The sequence below is a fragment of the Lycorma delicatula genome, chromosome 12, assembly GCF_047948215.1.
Source record: "Lycorma delicatula isolate Av1 chromosome 12, ASM4794821v1, whole genome shotgun sequence".
NCBI classification, from domain to species: domain Eukaryota; kingdom Metazoa; phylum Arthropoda; class Insecta; order Hemiptera; family Fulgoridae; genus Lycorma; species Lycorma delicatula.
Window position 1 is genome coordinate 2,409,499 of NC_134466.1, and position 10,145 is coordinate 2,419,643.

Sequence of the window (10,145 nt, forward strand, 5' to 3'; positions counted from 1 at the left end):
GTTTTGAATGATCTTGTCTGTTTTCTGAAGAGGATGGTTCATGATGAGTGGAGGGAAAGTGAGTGGAATGCTACCATCAGCAATAAACTTCACCCAGTTAAGAACAGTAAGGGATACCACATCCCTTATGGCTGTGTTTGTTATGCAGCATTGCATCGGAAATTTAAATTAGGGCTAACTAAATAAAATATTTAGAAATATTTCAGGTAATAATATGTCAGTTTTATAGATTGCGTTGTAATTTCTTAAGACCTTGCATCTGTATTCGAATACTTTGTTATTGTAGTGTTTTGTATATTTATGTTATTTGGCGTATACCAGATTGTAATTTTGTTTTAATCTAGATTTTTACTATTGCTATTTCATTGTGATATTGCAAGTTTTAATTATTAATTTTATTTGTTTTGTATTATGGTTGTTCAATTTTTAAGTTTTACATTTGATATTGTTAACTTATAATAATAATAATAATATTGTATCCGGTCTGTAATTACAACTCTTCATTGTGTGTCCACGAATAAAAAAAATTCCTTTTTAAATTTCAAATTTCCTCTTACAACCGGTTTTATCAGCTATATTCAACCCGTGGAGCTCTGGGAAACCATTGAGGTGAACTGTTTTCTAAATCGAGGCCAGTATGGCTTCACGAAAGGGGTTGGCACCGAGGATTGCATCTTAAATTATATTTCCGAGGTGGAAAGCGCTAACTGTAAACATATTTTAGCAATTTTTATAGACATACAGGCAGCATTTCCTTCCTTGTGTTGGAGTTCTGTCCTCTACGAGTTGGAACGCAATGTTCCCGTAGCCCTGCAGTCCGTGGTACGTGACTATTTGTCAACCTTACGGCTCTTGTTTAAGTATGCGTACCTTGTTGTGGAAAAATCCGTCACCAGCGAAAGCCCGCAGGTTTCCGTTCTCGGTACCCTGCTGTGGAAGCTGGTATTCGATGGATTTCTGGGATTGACATTTCCAGAAGGGGTTACGGCCCAGTCTTTCGCTGATGACTGTCTTCTTTTAGTTCGTGGTAATTCACGACCACAGGTGAAAGACCGGGCGCAGGCAGCCTTGTCAATCGCAGAGGGCTGGATGAACATTTAAAATTTAAAGATTTCTGTGCCCAAGACTGTTTATGTTTCTCAAGGATGCAGACAAATTATCGTACAGTCGTAACCCTCACATTAAAGACTGTGAAATCAGCCGTGTTAGAGTTCATAAGTACCTAGGTGTTTTGTTTGATGAAAAGTTACTGTTTAGCAATCACATTAGGCAAGTAGCGGCGGACGGCGTCTCAATAATGCACAAACTTAGGAGGATTGCTCGGAAACGCTATGGGTTGTTGGGCATGGTATACCGAGGAGTCTTCGAAAGCATGACCTCATACGCGACGCCAGTTTGGGCGCTTAGGTTGCATATGAATAAAGCACTTGTCGAAATTTAAGGAGTGCCCAGCACAGAGCCTTAATTGTATGCACTGGTATTTTTAAAACAACCTCCTACAAGGCTACCACTATATTGGGAAAGGCTCTTCCACTCGATTTAGTGGTAAAGTTCGGGCAGCTATGTGGAGATTGCGAAGAGGTCGGGATTGCCAAGAAGTACTTGGATGCGGTTTCGATCCGGGCCTGTACCGGAGCGGAACGGTGATCACAATGCACCGGATCTAAATTTCGTTCATTTAAACCCGTCTCCCGCCCGCGGAAGAAGCTGCTAGCCTCGTGATGGAAGCATGGCAGCTGGAATGGCACACTACGACTAAGAGAAGATCGTTGTATAAGTTTATACAGGATCTGGGGGGATGATTTCCCTGGAGCTCGTTTTTAAGGACAACGGGTGCCCGGGTCCTCACCAACCATGTTAATTTAAACCAATATCTGTTTCGGTTGCTTCTTGCAGCTGATGATCTATGCGTCTGCGTGGAGGTCCAGTCAAATGAACACCTGATGTTTGATTGCCCTGCTCTTGTTGGAGGGGAGGAGGGCAGAGACCGGGCCACCCTGGAACTTCAGAGGTCAAGAGTAAAATTGGCCACTCACAAGTGGCGAGAGCCGCATTGTCGGACTGTGTGTAAGTTCCTTGGTGCGGTTTCTACGTTGAACCGACATCAGTAGTTTACCTAAGGGAAAAGGCTCCTACCGCACTGTTGTGTGAAGCTAACCTAGAGACGTATATGGCTGACCATATACGTATATGGCTGACCATATTAAATCGCTTGGAGCCAATTAAGGCTCCAAGCGATTTAATATGGTGGACAGGTACTTGCTGGCATACAGCGATCTAGGTGTTGCAACGAATTGCTGTCTAGACGAAGTAAATTTTAATTTATGGATATCATATTTATTTTTAGTAGTTGACAGGGTGCCCATTTTAGTAAATATATGACACAAATTCGTAAAATAATGAAATTTATGTAGTTTATAATCTGTGCAGTTGAAGAAATCAAAATTTTATATAAAAAATGGGGTACAGTCTTTATTTTTTGAAACTGTTGATTTCATATGACTGTTGAATTCATAATTTTACTAATTTCTAGATTGTCCTTTTTGTAAACTAAACTTTTCCTACCGCATTTAGTTTTCCTCCATTCTTTTTACTATCTAGAACACAATTAAAAGGGACCATAATCTCATTACCTTAAGCATTTTTTGAATTTAATGGTACTGATAATTCAAAATAAATTTAACTTTAGAAAAGGCGTGGAAATTGTTCAGTTAAAAAGTTTAACATTTATGTCCATTTCTACCAGCAGAATCGCATACCTTTTTAAAATATAATTATATAGTTCTTATATTTCACCATACTTTCTCAGATTATTAATCTTACACAAACTATTTGTTGTGTTCATTAACTTCCCTTTCTAAACCGTCCTGATGTATTCAAATTGTTTATTAATGTGCCCTTCTATTATTCTCTAAGTATAAGTGACTGAAACAATAGAAGTTCCTCTTTGATTACACTGATAAACATAATTTTTGTGTATTAACATGTAAAACATGATTTTAATCTGTTTTAAGTATGAACTCAGAATCTTTCTATCGGCCACCATTTTTGAAAATTTTTTTTTATTTTAATTAAAGTATGTTTTTCATTTTTCCGTAAAGTTAGCATTTTAAGCTCCTATATATTGTATTTTGTTAGCTCATTTTTATCGCTTAATTTTAACATAATTTGTAAGATATAAATAAACAATACTAGAAAAAGAATTAAATCCGTTCGCAGTCACATATTATGACATCATGTCTAATATGTGACTGAAGAGTGTCACATATGTCTAATACTGAAGAGTGAGCCTTCACGGACAATATTAATCATGTCTAAATAGGCCAAAACATGTAGCTGAAAACACAGCTGTGTTTGTATTAAGCACTGAATTTAGGAATGAATTAATTTTGTTCAGTCTTATTGATGTCTTAAGTTTATTAATAGTGCAGTGTCATAATGCCTCGAAATTGTGTATATGATGGGGGTGGCCTTTGTTATGTATGTGGCGAGTTTACCGTAAAATCAAATAGAAAAAAACATTTACACCTTTAATTAAAAAAGCATGTCAATTGAACTTTCAGTGTAAAATTGATCAGGATAAGATGCAGGCTCCTCATATAGTATGTATTAATTTTTCTGTATGTTTAATAGGATGGCTGAAAGGTACACAAAAGGCTTTGCCATTTGGTGTACCTATGGTTTGGTGTGAACGATAGGATCATGTAACCGATTGTTACTTTTTTTTAACAAGTGTGTCTGGAATTTGTAAAAAATTCTAAACATACTGACTGTAAAATACCCTTCATTGCAATCTACAATCAGGCCTGTACCTATAGTGAAATTATTCTGGTTCCTGAGCCATCTGAGAATGTATGTTTGGAAAGCAGCGATGAAGAATCAGGCAGTACTGAAGAAAACAACAATGATTTTGATTTTGAATTATCTTCCAATAAGACACATCTTATATCACAACGTGAATTAAATGACTTGATTTGGGATTTAAATTTATGAAAAGATGAAGCTGAACTGTTAGGATCAAGACTGCAAGGTTGGAATTTACTTTAAAAAAATACAAAAATTTTAGGCTTTTGAAGCCGACAAAAAGAACTTTCTCAGTACTTCATTGATGTACTTTCTGTTAGGTTAAAACACATGTAAACTTGTGTAAAAACAACACATGTAAACAAGAAACGAACTGAAAAAAAGAGAATGAAAATGAGTCAAAAATAAAAAATAAAAAAAATGCTGGAACAAATTATCTTTAAATTATTATCCATAACAAGAAAATAAAGTAACATTACAATAATGATAAATAAAAGATTTGCCCTGAGGTAGGTAATCCCCACGTCTGGAACACAACATCTACATTCCACGTCCAGGGCGGCAACAGCTGTACTTATGTACAATACGTATAGCTGGCTAACGGGGCTAACGAGTAAATTCCTCGGATGTATTACTTTATTGGCCATGTCTCACAACAATGATAGAAAGAATCATCGATTCCAAGATCGAGTCGACTCATCAGACACAACTAAGTAAACATGAGAAGGCTCATTCCCGGAATGACATTGTTGACATAAGACCCGTACCAGCGCAGTTTAAAAAACTGGCAAAACCTTCGATTATAACGCCATCAATAGACGTAATGAAGAAAAGTCTTGATTTATCTGACAAAGATCAAAAGATCACTCTGACGACGAGTCAAAGTGATACTGTGACAAGAGTACAAGAAAAATCTGAGTCAACCAAAATGAAGGTGCAAGTAATTATTGAAAAAGCACCAGACTCAGACGATAATAAAACTGTACGTACAGAGGCTCCAAAAGCTCAGAGAACAGCTGTGGCGAGAGCATCTGTATCAGCCGGCCCAAGCACAGCCTTAGACATTGAATCAAGTTCATCAGCCGCCGAAAGTGCATTGCTTGCGAGTTTAGATTCAATTGCAACGATGCTTACAGCACCAATGAAGCTTTCATCACCTGATGTAAGCCGGCAGAACGTCATTGGCATCAGAAAGAGAAGACGATGCCATGTCCGAAGCCTCAGACACACTGTCATCGGAAGTTGAGGCCGTTCGCAGAATGGAAAAACGCAAGAAAGGATGGCTGAAAGGAAAGCCTAGGCGGTAACTTTTGGATTTGAAATTATAGAAGAATGTGAAATTTTGATCATTTTTTCATGAGAATGTGTTTATTGAACCTTTTTTTAATTTTTTTTTTTGAAGTGGGATGGGGCTAATGACCGAAGTATTCGATGCCCCTAAAAACCTCTAATTATGCCCCTAAAGACACTTAATTACTATTTGATCACTAAAGATAAAAAAATGATATTTTTATAAATGCTGCATCTCAAAACAATCTATTTTTTGATAAGATGCCACCAAAATCAGAACTCCACAGTTGGAACACTAAACATTTAAAATGGAAAGGTTAAGGTTACAGAAATCCAAGGACCTGGATGTACACATACTTTAGTAACACTTTCACCATATGTAGGTTGGGCAAAAAGGGTAGCTTAATTTAGTTTTAATGATCATAATAACACAAAATATTTTTAATAAACTTGCATTCAGTCACACTAATAATACAATCTATTTATTTTTATAAAAAGGAATGTTTTAAATAAAAAAACAATCTGTTTTCTGTAAAACTTTGTTTATTAGATTAAAAAATGAACCACGTGGAATGTACATTTGAAAATTAATCGATAATACAACTTTTAAAATTAAATAAACATATATAAATTATCATTTAATCCATAAGTTTCAATTTCACAGATATAATAAAAAAACAAAATACATAATTCTGAAATATTTTATATTATAAACAAAATATTATTATCACATAAGACTTACAATTTATATTTTATACGTGTATTTCTAAAACTGAAATTTTCATTACAATAAAATAAGTCTACTCACAAAGAAAATTAATTTCTAAAAAATTAATTGCAGATAAAATTTAAGTAAAAATATTTTTAATTAAGTCGAATAAACTTGTGATAGAAAAACTTTAGCAAATTATTATGAAAAACTATTGAAACAGCTAAGAACCCCAAAGAAAAGCTCAACTGTTTGAAACCAGTAACTTAACTAAAAAACTCAAATCCCCCAAATAAACAAAAAATAAAGAATATATAATTATATTTCTAAAAAATAATAAAGCATCTGGTGAGAATAACAATGCAATGTTTAAAATTATGAATATTAGATAATTAATATATGATCTATTAGAGAAATTATTTTTAGAACATTTGGGACACAGAAAAAAGAGACAAAATGGAAGTTAATAATTTCAAAGGAATTTCTCTTCTTTCAGTAATCTATAAAATCTTACAAAAGTTGTAGAGAATACACATTGCACATCAATAAACAACTTTGAGAATACATCAGGGTGGTTTAGAAAGGGAAGATCTTGTGCGGAACAAATAGTATGTGTAAAATTAATAAGCTGGATAAATTATAATCTTTTAAACTGAACAAACAATTTCTATTGCCTTTTCTAAAGTTTAATTTATTTTGAATTTTCAGAACCATTAAAATTAAACGATGGTATTCATAAAAGCATGGAGGAAAACAGTGAAACTAGTTGCGGCACAGATATCAGATAAGTTAACTTTAATATAAAATCACAATGAGGCTTTAAATTCATTCATGTCACTGTTATTTGTGAAAATGCACTTGAGGAAAAAATGTTCAAGAAAAACACATGTAACTTGTGATTTGTATAACAAGTCTCACTTAAGAACTTTACACACACCTCTTTACACCAAATTTTCTGATTGCCATGGTTCTGGACTTAAAATGTTCATAAACATACCCACACATTATAAAATACAGTAATATATAAATTGAAACCTCTCCACCTTTAGTTGCAACATATAAAAGTGAGAAAAATGTAATGTTAAATAAATTATAAACATTAAATAAATTTTGTTATCCGAATCTTAAATTACACACACTTGAAAGAATGCTATTAATTTTTTCTTAATCAATTTTCTTACTATAAGAATTTTAAAGGTCATAACGATTCTCTAATAAGAATAACGTTAAGATGTCTTTCTAAAATATAACTCTATTAAAAGATTTTTTATGTATAAAAATATTACATACCAATGTGCCATGCTTAAAAAACTTAAAAGATTTTTGATAAATGTTACAAGCATTAATTTTTTTCTTTAGAGTGGAAATAAATGTGTTTTTTAAAATCACAAATGCGATAAAACAACTTTTGGCAGAAGTTACAAGTAAAATCGTCCTCTTTTGTATGAATATTACGATGTCTCTTTAAATGATTTTTATTATTAAACGACTTTTGACAAAAATTATAAATATATTTTTTCCCCTAGTATGAATTCTTAAATGTGATTTTAAAGTAGAATTTTGATTAAAAGACTACTGACAAAAGTTACAAACATAATTTTTCTCTTTTCTGTGAATATTTAAATGTACTTTTAAAGCATAACTTTCCCTGAAAGACTTCTGACAAAAGTTGCAAACATTATTTTTATTCTTTTGTATGAATATTTACATGTCTCTAAATTGCTTCTGGCATTAAATGATTTTTGACAAAATTTACATACATAATTTTTCAAATATAATTACGTTACAAATATAATTTTTCTCCTTAGTATGAATATTTAAATTAGAAATTTCATAAAAACACTTCTGACAAAAATTACAAATATAATTTTTCTCTTTTGTATGAATATTAATATGCGTGTCGAAACAAGTTTTATTATTAAATGACTTTTGACAAAAGTTACAAATATAACTTTTCTCCTTAGTATGAATATTTAAATGCGATTTTAAATTAGAACTTTGATTAAAAGACTTCTGACAGAATGTACAAACATAATTTATCTCTTTTGTATGAATATTTAAATGTAATTTAAATATTATATTTTATGTATTTAAATATATTTAAAATAGAACTTTGATTAAAAGACTTCTCACAAAATGTACAAACATAATTTTTCTCTTTTGTATGATCATTAAGATGTCTCTTTAAATAGCTTTTACAATTAAATGACATTTGACAAAAGTTGCAAACATAATTTCTCTCATTTTTATGAATATTAAGATGTGTCGTTAAATTGCTTTTAATATTAAATGACTTTTGACAAAATTTACATACATAATTTTTCTCCTTGGTGTGTAAATTAATATGCATCTTTAATTAAGAAACATCACTAAAACATTTTTGGCAGAAATTACAATCATAATTTTTCGTTTTTGTATGAATATTTAAATGTGATTTTGAATTATAACTTTGATTATATTCAATGGATTTTTCTTTCATAATTCCATCATATACTGAATTATTTATTTACACATCTCTTTTGAGTAATGCGATTCTTGGTACTTCCCTTGGAGGTTCCTGTAAATAAAAAATTACTAATAATTCAAAGGTAATTATGAATAACGTAAAACTATTTGAATTACAATAACATTAACACGTATAAAAAAATTGAATATTTTAAAGATATATTCATAATCAAAGTGGTTTTGGATATTAATTAATCATCAATGAGTTAACTTAATTATAATAAGGTACTTTACTTATCTTATATTTACACATTTGGTTGAAACTTTATTATCACAAGTATGTTTTAGGAAAACAAAACTATTTTGCAAATTTATAACAGGTAAATATATTTATTATATACGTTTTATCAATATGCATGTATCAGACCTACCCATGCGTTTTATATACAGGAAGTCTGGGCTGAAAGCATCCAAAACTAATTGCCTACATTTAAGAAAACGGTCATAGTAATCTCTTAAATGTAGGGTCAAATGACAGAATGTATCTCAAAAATTTGTTCAGTATACTCTTAGAGTCAGCAGCATATACAAACCTTTATGAATAACCACTTTATGAATAAAGTGACAAATGAAGAGGTATTGCGGCAAATAGATGAAGAAAGAAGCATTTGGAAAAATATAGTTAAAAGAAGAGACAGACTTATAGGCTACATACTAAGGCACCCTGGAATAGTCGCTTTAATATTGGAAGGACAGGTAGAAGGGAAAAATTGTGTAGGCAGGCCACGTTTGGAATATGTAAAACAAATTGTTAGGGATGTAGTATGTAGAGGGTATACTGAAATGAAACAACTAGCACTAGATAGGGAATCTTGAAGAGCTGCATCAAACCAGTCAAATGACTGAAGACAAAAAAAAAAGGTCTTATAATGCCGCAGATGCTCCCAAACATCTGGCAAGAGTTAGATTATTGTCTAGGCATCTGACCAGCTAAAAAAAAGTGCATACACTGAAGTTGACTAACGTACATTAAAACATGACGAGTTGCTAAGTTTATTTTAAAAAAAAAGAAAGAAAGTTATTAAATTATATTAAGATTAGTTATTGCTATATATATATATATAAATAATACAATGATAAATTTATAATAATTAAAATAAAAACACCTCCTACTGTTTGCTTTTTTTTAATTCTTACAAATTAGCATTTGTGTGGTACACAACTTTTCATCAATGTATTTAATACGTCTGATGAAGTGGTGCACACTGCAAGAGCGCTAATATGTATATTTACACATACAGGGTGAGAAACATAAAACTGAACTGAGAGAGCTTGAACTGCAGTTATTTAAATGTACCTTTATCACTGCTTCTATTAACATCATTTTTGGTGCGTATGTTACTACTCTAACCTACTGCTGTCAGTTGTTAACTATTCATGCTTCACTGCAATAAGTTTCATTCCTTGAGTTGTGCTTTTCTGACGCCTTAATAGATCAAGGAATGGGTTGCTAATCAGTGTTCTTAAATCCTTTCCAGGAACACATCAAATATTCGCTAAAAAATTTCTGAATAATAGAATCCCAGCTAAGAGCAGCATATACAATTCAGTTAGAAAAAGGCATAAAACAAAATTGAATGAATAATCCAAGAATTAAAAGAAAAAATAGGCCAAAAAAGAATTGTTTTAAACAATTTTCAATTGTTAAACAACTGATTTCCAAAGAGTTAACTATTAGATCAGCTTGGTAGACTAAATATACACACACACAAACAAGCTTACATAAACTGTATGATCCAAAATTTACATAATAAAAAGTTAACACAGTGGAGCACCAATTTTCCAGATATCCAACTAACTACACTTCTTAGTAATTTTAAAAAAAATTAATACATTA